This window comes from Papio anubis, chromosome 10, assembly GCF_008728515.1.
Source record: "Papio anubis isolate 15944 chromosome 10, Panubis1.0, whole genome shotgun sequence".
In the NCBI taxonomy this organism is placed as follows: domain Eukaryota; kingdom Metazoa; phylum Chordata; class Mammalia; order Primates; family Cercopithecidae; genus Papio; species Papio anubis.
The window spans coordinates 52,384,225-52,397,848 of record NC_044985.1 but is presented as its reverse complement, the minus strand read 5'-3'; the positions used below and the strand labels follow the sequence as shown (position 1 = coordinate 52,397,848).

Below are 13,624 nucleotides of genomic sequence, written 5' to 3'. Positions count from 1 at the left end.
ATTTGAACTTTAGGAAGATCTTTGGGGCAACTGTACAGGTTTAACTGGACCACTTCTCTGACTACTAAATGGTTGGGGCTTCAGAAGGTACTGGTTGTGTCTTTGAACAGAGTGTGGCATCTATGAAGGGACAGCAGGTTAAGGTCAGAGGAAAAGGGCATCGTATAGCTCCCAGCCCAGACGGTCCACTGTCTACAGAAGGGCTGATAAGCCACATAGCAAGGGTAACGGTGGTGCTGTGGTCTAAATATTTGTGTGCCCATCAAATTCATGTTAAAATCGTAATGCCCAAGGTGATAATGTTAGGAGATGGGGCATTTGGGAGGTAATTAGGGCATGAGACCAGAACCCTCATGAATAGGATTAGTGTCCTTATAAAAGGGACCCCAGAGAGCTGCTCTGTCCCTTTCACCATATGAAGACACAGTTAGAAGGCACCATCCATGAAGCAGGAAATGGGCCCTCATCAGATACCAGATCTGCTAGAGCCTTGATCTTGGACTCCCCAGCCTCTGAAAGTATAAGAAATCAATTTCTGTTGTTTACAGGACTCCCAATCTACAGTATTTTGCCACAGCAGCTCAAATGGATTAAGACGGGGGTGATGGTTTTCTGTTATCTCAGATTTGTTGGAATGTGCATCTCAGTGTTAGCATCCTTCTCCCAGAATATGCCTGTTGGGATACTAACGTAAGAATCCTACCATGTTGGCTTTTCTGATAGGACCTACACAAACAAGCCCTGAATTTTTAAAAATTGTTTTATGTTAGATTCAGAGGGGTACCTATGCATGCTTGTTACTTAGGTATACTGCATACTCATGGGGATTGATGCCCTGAATTTTAATCATTATCTGTCCGTAGACATTAGAAAAAAATATATCTTGCAGCAATAATAGTAAATTGACCATCCTTATTTTGGTCAGCTTCAAGGGAACCTCATCTTGGCCTCAGTGAAGATTTTTTTTCTGATATTATCTCTTGACTATCTGGACATGGTTTGTTGTGAAATGGAATTTTTGTTGCTTAGAAATACAGTCTTTTACTCATACTTTTATCTAATCTATATATCTCTCTCTGAGTAAGTCTGAATTTCTTTGAGACTTAAATGCCAAGACTGACCCTAATGTTGCTCTATTTGAAGCCTCTGGCGGAAGAGGACTATTCCCCATAGACCATTCATCTAGGGTAGATTTATTTGAATCTTTCTCTCTTTTTTTTTTTTTTTTTTGAGACGGAGTCTCGCTCTGTCGCCCAGGCTGGAGTGCAGTGGCCGGATCTCAGCTCACTGCAAGCTCCGCCTCCCAGGTCTACGCCATTCTCCTGCCTCAGCCTCCCCAGTAGCTGGGACTACAGGCGCCCGCCACCTCGCCCGGCTAGTTTTTTGTATTTTTTTAGTAGAGACGGGGTTTCACCATGTTAGCCAGGCTAGTCTCGATCTCCTGACCTCGTGATCCGCCCGTCTCGGCCTCCCAAAGTGCTGGGATTACAGGCTTGAGCCACCGCGCCTGGCCTTGAATCTTTCTCTCTAAGGGAGAGAGCGTGAAAATGAAAAGCATATCTGAAAACTGACGTATGAGCAGATCCCGATTATGAAAAAGCGCAGCATGTAGGTTAAATCTAGGGGAATAAACCCAAATTTTTATCTTGAAAAGTCAATATTCATATGGTCATTTATTCATTAAAAATAGTGACTGAGCATTTACTATGCTCTAGACAGTTCTAGGCTTTGAGGAAAAATAAGTAAGAAAACTAGACAAATACTTTTGCCCTTGTGGAACTTGTATATTCTAGTAAGGGAGAACAGACAAAAAATATAAGTAAATGATCTCTTATAGTAGAAGGTAAAATTGTGCTATGGGGGAAAAAAAGCAATCATGATAAGAAGGGTGGGGAGTCCTGGTTGCTGGGGGAGATACATTATAATAATATACAGAGGGGCCAGGCCAGGGCAGGTCTCTCTAAGAAGGTGACTTAAAGATGATGAGGAAGCTAGTCTTATAGATAGATGGGGAGAAAATATTCAAGCCAGAAAAAACAACCAAGGCAAAGGCATTATCCATCACGGTCTTTCTATCCTGATGTGTTTAAGGAATAGTGAGGAGGTGAGTGTGGCTGGAGTCAAGTAAGAAGGAGAGACGTGTAGAAGCCAGAGCAGCATTATAGATTATAGATTTTAAAAATTAGTAGCTTTTTTTTTTGTCTATTACCACTCTTTTAAAAAGGTATTTTAACTTTGTTGAATAGAAAGTAATCACTCTACTATTTAATCCCTGATATGTAACTGTTCTACGTATCATTTGTATTCAGATCTAAATTGGGAGGTTAAGGGTCAAGAATAAAATTATTTCTGAGGTTGTAAGGACTTAATTTTATCTATCACATTGCAGTAGGTACAAAGCACTTATAAATACTCTCTAATACTGCTCGTCATGATCACAAAACAGGACTAGGTTTTTATTCTTACAGATGTCTTCATAAACTCCTTCCTACAACATTCCCTCGTGAGTATTCTCGTTTGTTCTGAGAATCAGCGTGGGCGACAGTGCTAAGGTTGGTGGATGTTCTGCCAAGCTAAACATCTGGTTTACAAAGGCAACAGCAACTAGATTAGGTAGACTCCTCGGTTCCTTGTGAATTCCACTTAATCTTCTACCCAAGGGGAAGGAGGAGGCCCTAGTGCTGTCTCTTTTTCTAAATAGCCTTGTACTTTTCCTCTGTGACCCTTTAGCTCTCATGGCTTCTGCCCTGGTTCCTGATTCACTGGGTGACAGAGCCACTTTCTTCTGGACCCCCACTTACCTATCCTGGACCCTCACTTACCTATCCACCTTTCCACAACTCAGAGAGGCCTCTGTCTCTAACTTATATTCTCCAATTCAGTTCAGTTATTATTGTTTGATTTTTCTGTGGTTAAGGCAACTTCTAAGTTAAACATAAGTGCAAGAAAGTTAAAACCAGGGTCTTTTCGACAGGACCAGACTCCTGAAAAATGTAGGTGTCTTGAACAATTATGGAGCACCTATTTCATAAGAGCCAATTTGTAATCCAACTCATCAATTTTGTAATTTTTGGTAGGGTAATTGCCTATCTATATAATTTTTTTTTTTTTTTTTTTTGAGACAGAGTCTTGCTCTGTCACTCAGGCTGGAGTACAATGGTGCAATCTCAGCTACTGCAACCTCCGCCTCCTGGGTTCAAGCCATTCTCATGCCTCAGCCACCCAAGTAGCTGGGATTACAGGTGTGCGCCACCACATCCAGCTAATTTTTGTATTTTTAGTAGAGATGGGTTTCACCATGTTGGCCAGACTGGTCTCGAACACCTGACCTCAAGTGATCCACCTGCCTCAGTCTCCCAAAGTGCTAGGATTACAGGTGTGAGCCACTGAGTCTGGCTATCTATACAATTAAGAGACTGGATCAGGTTATTTTTATGCTGTCAATTCTATAATTCTAGGCTTCATAGTTATGGTGATTAAATAATATTTGAAGTCTTTACTAATTTCATATTTGTGTATATGTGGCGGGGAGAGAGTGTGGGAGAGCCCACACATGCGCCCTCTTTATTTAGCAGCTGAGTAGCTGTTGATGTCACTACAGGTTAGGGTCTGAAAAGTCAACTTCAACAACTTTAATTGCCTAAATGATTCTGTCTACAGTTTAGTGAACATGTCCGGAGGTTATTTTCTTCCCTGGAAAGTGCCTAACATTTATGGACAACCATACATATTGATTTATTACTAGGATAAACAGTATATTAGTTTGCTAAATGAGGTCAGATAATTTAAGAAACGAAGTGCAACGATTTCTCTTATTTTCAATTAACCTAGTCTCCAAACAGCATGACACATTGATGGTAGATTCCACTGTCAGGAGAATCATGCGTCTTCCAACAGTTAATTCTAACTGCCCACGACAGAACTGAGCATTGAGAATGCAGTGGCTGACCTACCACTATATTCCTTCATCTAGACTCACATTTACATCTAGTTCTCAGCTCAGGCAGAAGAGAAACGATGACCATACTCTGAGTTTAACACGTGATTATGTACAGGTGCAACTTACCAGTTTTACCTACTTCTGAAATTCTGCTGTCTTTGCAGTTAGTACCTAAGGTCTTCTTAAATCATTAAAGTTAGACAATACCAAAATGCCTTAGACATACAATAAAAATTGCACTGATAACATTTTCCACTGAAAGATAAAATCTGTTCTCTCCAAGCTGTTACTTACTAGATTCCATCATGTGGAGTATAGTATTCTACCAGATAATAACTACTTCAAAACAATGGACCCATTAAAGTAGAGCTTACCTATCAACTAATATTTTAAACTGTTTCCTAAACATAATCAAATGAAAACACACACTGCTTAATTCAGAAATTCAATGAGTTTATATTTGCTATGCTTAATACACAGATTTCAAAGTTTAACCAGCTGAACACCTAAAAAGAACAATACTTTCCACATTTTCTCTTGTTCAGCTCTGAATGACTGCTCTTGGCTCACTGAAAGAGAACAAGGGTTTTTCTCTATTTAATTTAAAAATGAATAAATATAAACTGATTAAAACACTTATGGAGGATTAGTACCATTTTATAATGAAGTTTCCTGAGATGTATCTAATATATCATCAGTAAACAACCCAATGGCCTTGCCAATACAGCACAGCTCCTTTAAAAATAAGAGCCTTGTTTTTTAGACAAAATTTGCTTTGTAAAGATGTTTTTTGCATATAAATCACCTGGTCCTAGAAAACATTTGTTCTATTACTGAAGGATTCACAGTTATGCCCATGGCAGAAGACCAATTTTCATTACAGTCCTATCTGTATGAATATGAAAAAAGAATGAATAATGGATTTGCCATCTTTTACATTTCTGCTTCAGAATGCATTATACATAATAAAATACCTTTAATAAAGGCCATGCAATCATTATTTTATGTGTTACTCACGTCCTCCTGACCCAACACATTTCTTTGAGCAGGCACTGAATCTGGTCCAAATAACCATTTTAAACAAATTGCCAATTTGGATTTTATCAATGCAGGGTGGAAAACTTCCATCCTTATATTTGCAACTGTTGAAAGTGATTAGTGCATATACAGACACAGTCATGGCCGAAAGAACATTAGCATTTTAGGTTGAAATGTTTTCCTGCATTTTTCATAACTGCAATTAAGGACAGAGACTGTGATTTCTTACTGGTCTTCAGACTGAAGACTGATGCCAAAGCCTTTATTCAAAACAGACTGGCCTGGACACGTGCTTTACTTGTGTCCTCAACCTCCTGCTATTCAGCCATATTGTTTCTTGACATTTTCACAGCCATTATCAAGGGCTCCTTCTATGTTCCCTGCTTGATATTTACCCTAATGTTGACCTTTACTTCAGTAGCTTTGCCTATGTTAATTATCAGAGACAAGGGGGAAAAAAATCAAACATGGTCGTCACTCAAACTTAATTAGAAGTCTGAAATAAAAGAATTCAAGGAAGAGTCATCCATTTTAGTATTAAAAGCTGGTAAGATAATGCTGTTTTTTCCTCATTACATTTTCAAATAGCATTTAGGGAACCTAGAAAACTTTCCTAGTCTGTTCTGTGTAGCTTTCACATCAGAAATTCCTGGGTACAGGTAAAATTCCAGCTACCTGGGCTCCATCCCCAACTGTTAGAATGAAAATCAGCATCTTCAATTCAGTTCTCTAGGGGAATTTTACATACAGTAAAATATTAGCACCAAACATCCAGAGGGATCTACCTCTCATTGAGACACAGATCTGAAAGTTTATATAACCCAACTCCCTTCACAATGATCAAGCTGTAGAGAATCTCTGAAATAATATTGTTTTCAGGAGGCACTACAAATTCATCTTGATGTACATGCCTTTACAAAAACAAAATTCACCCATTTTTCATTAAAAATAATACATACACATACTATAAACAGGAACTGTTCCCTAAATTCTCATTGGCTGGATAATATATTAATTTTATGCAATCTCTTTTGGGAATAATTTTTGCAACTGATTAAGAAAAAAATATTAGTGAACCTCTTTATAAAGGGAATTTAGAAGGTCAAGATTTTAATTAAAGGCTGATTTAGATGTGCACAGACAAGAAGAATATGAAATACTTCTGAAGTGCAAGAAAAAGGCTCTTCTCCCTCAGATGCAAATGACGCATATGAGCTTTCCTGAATTTAATAAAATTAATAAATCTGTAATCTAACTAATATGGATAGAAGTCAGGTAATAGCACCAGGTTACTCAATGAACTGATTTTCAGACTCTCTAGGAAACAGAAGAACAGCAGCATAGCTTAAAGCTGATTTCATTTTATGGCAACTGCAGTAATAATAGAAACCCCTCATTAAAAAACAAACAAACAAACAAACAAACAAAAAATAGTTCTCTTATTTGAAACTCCAAGGCACATAGAAATTTATATGACTTTTTACAGAGTAACATGTTTTTCTTTTTAGGGATAATAACAAACAGTTTTCCTTTCTCTCTCGTGATTTTCCTGCCTTGGCATAAAACTCAGAATGCTGGGGGTAGAAGTGGACTTTAAGCATGTAACTTGGCAACGTGCTAAAGAGAGCAGCTACTCAGTCTTCATCTCCATTTTAGAATGAATAAACAGATGGAGACGGTGAGGATTTCAGACAAAATTTACACACATCAAGAATAATCATGAGCAGCTTTTCCATTAAGGGAATATAAAGATATAATAGCTTTTCAGCCTTTGGAGATGGGTAAAGTCCTGATGATCAGGATGAATATATATAAAACCTCTTAAAGAATACCAAAACCCCCAAATAGTATACTAACAAATCTTAATATTAAAACTAATGTGTGCAAATAAATCACAAAATACGTCCTTAAGGCAAAAATGAAATACAGTACCAGAAATTCACATCAGAATAATTTGCTGCTTTGTCCTGTCTTACGGTGGGTTCTAGAATAAATAGCAGTACAACTTCTAAAGCTTTAATAATTTGGTTAAAAAACAAAACAAAGAAATAAAAGACTAAAAAATTGTGTAGGATTTTGAGACAATGGCTAAATAATAAAAATATATTTGGGGTGATTTATAGAAATCAGTTGATTCTGGGTCTCTCCCCATTAGATAATTTGAGGAGAATCATAACCTTCTCTTACCAATTCATGATGTGAAGAGTTCACATAATGTATGTACAATCTCCCACAATTTATTTGGTTGTTCTGTTTCGACTGGCTTTGAATTCTGGCTCACTCTAAATAAGAGAGTTGTTTAAATGGACCATTTAAAGAAAGATATTTCACATAAGGCTCTTCAAAACTCCAACTAGAACTCACTTTTTTCTTATGTATAGCCTATGCACCCTAAGGTAAATATCTACAGGAAAATGTGGAAAGGAATGAAGAACTGTGACTTATTTGGGAAACGTTTGTTCCATTATAAAGTGGAGGAGTCCTGGCAGGAATGAATCAATTATTCCCTTCTCCAAAATTCAGTCTGTGAATAAAATTTCATTCACATTAGATCTAGAGTTGAATCTATTTCAACACTTTTTTCCCAATAGATTATAGAGTTTTCTCCTTTTGGACTAAATGTATACACATTTAGGTCCTTGAGGGGGATAACTGTAACACACAGACTTCATTTTAAAAACACCAAGTGCCATGAAATTAATTGGTTTAAAGATGTTGAATTTACTATGGTTACTATCAAAATGTTTTTATAATGTATACTGATGTGATTTAAATATCTCCACTAGCCATTCTCAAATCTAACATCCCCACTGTCCATCAAATATGCACAACAGGTTATTCTACTTTACAGCAAAGACAGGCAAAGGGCCAGATGGCCAGATTTGGGTTTGTAAATAAGGTTTTATTGGAACACAGCCATGCCCATTTGTTTACTTACTGCCTATGGCAGTTGTCTTGCTATAGTGGCAGAGTTGAGAAGTTGCAACAGAGATTACATGTCCCCCCAAATTAAAATATTACCTGGCTCTTCACAGAAAAGCTTTGTGACCTGCCTTAGAGTCACATCAAAGGACATCCGGGAAAGCATCATATTGGAAAAGTCATATTATCTAAGATGTGGTAACCGCATAGGCTCATGACTAACTTCACCACATTTTTGTCAGACCAAAAAATGTGTAAGAGATTTAATTTTCATAGCTGTCCTGATGTAATCCATTAAATATTACTCTCAACATTCAGATAAACTATAAAGAAAGAGAACCAAAAAAATTCTCATGATCAAGTATAACCACAGCTTTTAAACAATTTGAAAACCAAGGAGACTTCACAAGCTTTCAAACGTAAGATGCTTGTTTGGATTCAGTATTGTTTTCTCTACTGCTAGATGTGCCGTTACTTTATGGCTTCTAGAAACATATATAAATGAAATAACCATTGTATAAGCAGAGTTTACTCAATCTTTCTCCCATGCAACATTTATGGTCCCATTTCAACATCAAGAACTCATAATCTTGTCTGCTGTGAATTATTTAGTTAATATTTAATCTTTAATTGATTTTATCACCATGGAAAAGGACACAATAAAATTTTATTTGCACAATAGAAAACAGTAAGATAGTGCTGTTGATTAGCTTCTGATGGGCCTGGCCAGAGCGTGGAGCTTGATTTTGAACGCCTTGGAGTCCTCCTTCACGCCTTCCTTCCTCTCCTGATCAAAAGCACACTCTCCAAATGCACTCTGCTTTCAAATGATGTAGATCGTTTTCTTAATTATACATGTCTTTTTATTCACTGAACTTTAGATCCTCAGAAGCTCTCTATTACTATGAGCCTTGCTAAATCACAAGTGCCTGGAGACGACGGTCTTGTACTACACCTTCTGGGTTCTGTTTAAATTACCCTTGGCTCAGTCACACTAGTTTGCACAGCTTTTAATGGGGAAAGGTCACTTCTGAGACATTTAAAACATACTCAATCTAACAGTCTTAAGTAATACAAGGGTTAGCAGAATTAACTTTTTTTTTTTTTTGGCAATAATCCCCGGAACAGAGATAATGGTAACCGTTTATGATATCAAACAAACCAATTTGGGCTGAAAACATCCAGAATGATCAGTAGGGGGCAGATTGTGTTCTACTAAAATCAGAAACATCCCAGGACTCAAAAGCCATCGTCCATGTACTATAAAGGTCTTGAGGCCTAAATTGACAATGGGTAACCAGGGACTCAATTTTGTGCTTTAGACAGAAGATGGAAAAAGTCTCCCTCAGGTCAACCAGGTTGGGATGGCATGTAAATTGTCAGGAGGGGTTTGGGGAACTCTCATCATCCTCAGCCTTATCCTCCACATTCTAACTCCTCTTTCTTCAGCTGCCTGAGCTACCCACTCCTGACTCCTCACAAACATACAGAATTCTAGCTGCAGAATTTCCTGGAAGCTGCTTCTTGTCTCTGTGCAGACCTCTGGCCACACAGTTTTTTTTTTTTTTTTTCCTTCTGGCTGTGGTGCTTGTGTTTTCTCCTCGTTTGGCTCCTGGCCCCATCCCACCTTGACTACCTGGTGAATTCCTACTTACCCTCTGATTTGCCTAATTCTCATGTGCCAAAGGCTCTTCTGTCTGATATTGTCATTTATTCTTAACAACAACCCCATAAAGCAAGTGTGACTTTGAAACTCTATTTTACATAGAAACTGAGGCACAGGAATGCCACATCATTTTCCCTAGTCACACAGTGAGGACGGGCTAAGCCAGCTCTGCATCCAGTTCTGTGTGACTCCAGAGCTCAGGTATCTACCTACCATAGCAGGTTGCTTCTCAGAAATGGACGTGTGAGGAAACTGTCTCTGAGGAAGGAGGCAGGAAAGAGAGGACACTCTGGAAAACACATATAAGTGAGAGACTAACAAATAGAACAAGGTCTACTCCTGGAAGACAGGAAGAGATGGGGATCAAGAACAAAGGTGCGGCTGGGCGCGGTGGCTCATGCCTGTAATCTCAGCAGTTTGGGAGGCCGAAGCAGGTGGATCACGAGGTCAGGAGATCGAGACCATCCTGGTTAACATGGTGAAATTGCCCGTCTCTACTAAAAATGCAAGAAATTAGCCGAACGTGGTGGCAGGCACCTACAGTCCCAGCTACTGGGAGGCTGAGGCAGGAGAACTGCTTGAACTCGGGAGGTGGAGGTTGCAGGGAGCCAAGATCACGCCACTGCACTCCAGCCTGGGTGACAAAGTGAGACTTGTCTCAAAAAACAAACAAACAAAAAGAACAAAGGTGCAAGGGTGAGCCTTGAGTGGAAGGTGTACCTCTTCTCAGGAGGCCAAAGGGAAAGACAGATGAATGGGTTTGTTTATATATAGGGGATGGAAAGTGAAGGTGTTCATGACTTCAGGCAGAGAGACAGAGCCATAAGCAGCCAAAGTGGGTGTTTTCCCAAGGCCCCTATAATTGACTTGAGAGAAACTCCCCAGCAGAAGCTGAATGACCAAACATCCCAAGGGCCAGCAAGACCTCCTGAGAGAGATGGGACTCCTGAGGACCCGAACTTATGAGCCCAGAGCCCGAGACCAGTAGCACTGCGTGGCTCTCTGTAATGCTGCAGCCCTCTGCAGCACACTGGAAGAAGAGGCTCCTGGTCATCACCCTCCTGCACCCTGAATTGCAGTATGTGGCTGAGTCTATGAGAACCAGGGCTGACCAGTGGCTGGTTATCTGACCACGAGACCTAAAGATGTCTAAGAGCCTCTCCTTTGACAAGGCACTTGGATGCTTGATTGCCAGCATAAGCCACTGCTGAAGCCAGCCTTTGAATAAAATCCCATAAAAACTGCCCCATGAAACACTTCTTTTCCAGACAATAGTTCTATTGTTCTTCCACCAGTCTGCACATGGTGCTGGGTTGCAATGCTTTGATCACAAATGGTAGCTTATTAAAATGAGCCGCTCCTTTTCCCTGCTTATATTCTGAAGACACAGCAGTGAGAAAAAAACACAACACAGGCCTAAGACTTGGGAATATCTGCCTCAGAGGAAACTGAACTTCAAGGGCAGAATACTGCAATTCCAATCATGAGAAGTTGCATAAAAGAGCAACTTCACACCTTTGTGAAAGAGAGGTGAAGCGGCCCTCCTGATTGTGTCTACAGGTAGCAGGAGTGAGGTTACAAGGAGAGAAGTCTACATCAATCCCCATCCCTGGATCTGATGTCATCTGGTGTGATTTTAGCTTTTCAAGAAAAGAAAGAACATGCTGATGCAATGTGAGGCACTACCTAGGAGTCACTTTTTTTTTTTTTTTTTGAGATGGAGTCTGGCTTTGTCTCCTAGGCTGGAGTGCAGTGGCGTGATCTTGGCTCATTGTAACCTCTGCCTCTCGGGTTCAAGCGATTCTCCTGCCTCAGCCTCCTGAGTAGCTGGGATAACAGGTGCGCACCACCACGCCCAGCTAATTTTTTGTACTTTATGGGCTTTCACCATGTTGGCCAGGCTGGTCTTGAACTCCTGACCTCAAGTGATCCACTTGCCTCGTCCTCCCAAAGTTCTGGGATTACAGGCATGAGCCACAGAAACTGATCTGGGAGTCATACTTTTAGGAAAGACTTAAGAATATTCCAGACCAGTCGTTCTCACACATTTTGGTCTCCCCTTCATAGTCTTAAAAATTATTGAGAACACCAAAGAGTATTTGTTTATGAGGGCTTTATCTATCAGTATTTAACATACCCACTGTTAGAACTGAGACATTTAAAAAAATATTTAAAACACATTTATTAATTTATTTTAAACAAACTCCATTACATATTAACAAATTTTTACTAAAAGTTACATTTTCAAAAAAAATTGGTGAAGAATGGCTTTGTTTTCCATTATTGCAAATCTCTCTAATATCTGTTTAATATTAGAGAGTTGGATTCTCGTAAGTGTGTATACATTTAATCTGTTGCCAGATGTTGTTTGGGTTGAAGCATTTGGTGAAAACCCAGTATCACAAAGATAGATAGCTGGAAAATGAAGAAGTACCTTAACAGTACTTTCAGATAGTTATGGATAGTCTTCTTTGGCACTGTACTAAAATTTGTCAAGTCAGATACTCTTAAAAGTTGGTTGTAATATGGAATCTAAAACCGTATCAATAAACTTTTTATATTCTGTTACATTAAAATCCATTGGTCTGTGAATGGATCTTTTACTCATGCATGATTTTATAACATCATGCATTAGTTATCTGGAAAATATTGATTCACTGAGTAGTGATTTTTTAAGTAAAATATTTTTGAAAATCACATTTGTTAATATCACTACCAATCTCATCAGAAATGTCAAGGATTGACAGGCTGTCAAGTTTTTGCAGGTACACATAAGCTTTCCAAAAATCTAATTTTTGCTTGAAAGCTTGAGTTTTATCACTGACCACAAATAATGTCAGTTGCTTTCTTTGAAACAACGTGACAAGCTCATTTTGTGCATTTTCAAGACAATGTCTGTCAAATACACAAGTTGGAATAACTACAGTTTATCATTCTTTTAAGTAAAAATGGGGTTCTATGAAAAACAGTTCAGCTCAAAAGTAAAATAACTGCATTTTTCTTAAGACAGACACCACTGCATACCTATTTCCAATTTCATCACACACAATATTCTTTTTCAATATATATTCAAGGAGAGAGGTTTAATAAAATTAATACTGTTGGCCCTCCATTATCTGTAGGTCCTACATTCATGGATTCAACCATGAATTGAAAACTTAAAAAAAAATGGACGGTTGTATCTATATAAATATAAAAACAGATGGTTGTGTCTGAATAAGAAAAATGGATAGTTGTGCACATGTATAGAATGTATAGACTTTTTTCTTGTCATTATTCCCTAAGAAATACAGTATAACTATTAACATCGCATTTACATGACATTAGGTATTATGTAATCTAGAGATGATTTAAAGTATATGGGAGGATGTGCATAGGTTGTACACAAATATACAATTTTATTTTATTTTTAATTATTTTTATTTTATTTTTTAGCAATAGGGTCTTGCTATGTTGCCCAGGCTGGTCTTAAACTCCTGGGCTTAAGCAATCTGCCCACCTCTGCCTCCCAAAGGGCTGTGATTACAGGTGTGAGCTACCGCAACTGGCCAAATACTACACCATTTTATATAAAAGACTTGAGCATCCATGAATTCTGGTAACCTCGGGGGCGGGGGGTGGTGGTCCTGGAACCAATTCCCCATGGATACTGAGGGACAACTATAGTTTTTACTGCTTCATCAAGAGCATTCTCAGGTGAAACTGACATTTTTTTTCTTTCTGCAAGAGTGTGGCATGAAGGGTACAATGACTACTATTAGTAGCAGTTTGGTGCCACCACCAGCAATTTTGCCCATGATTACTTTTGAATTCTCAGTGAAAATGTCAACACTGTGAGAAAGGCAAATGACATCTTAGCACTATTATATAAACAGTTTTGCCCTTGCAGGCCTCCTGAAAGGGCCTCAGGGATCGTCAGGGATTCAAACAGCACATTTCGAGAGGTACTGATTTCGACAAATTATTTCCAAATATTGTCCTAGGAAATGATAACTAGCCATATTATTATTAACATCTGCGCCAGTCAGGATAAGCTAAGAGATGCAGCGATTACAAAG

The 13,624-nt window shown here is 38.7% G+C and overlaps 1 protein-coding gene across 3 annotated transcripts in view; it reads right to left on the bottom strand.

The window, feature by feature from the left end:
• Positions 1-13,624, bottom strand: part of CERS6 (ceramide synthase 6) — a 312,278-nt gene that overhangs the window by 54,455 nt on the left and 244,199 nt on the right. The window lies entirely within an intron of this gene.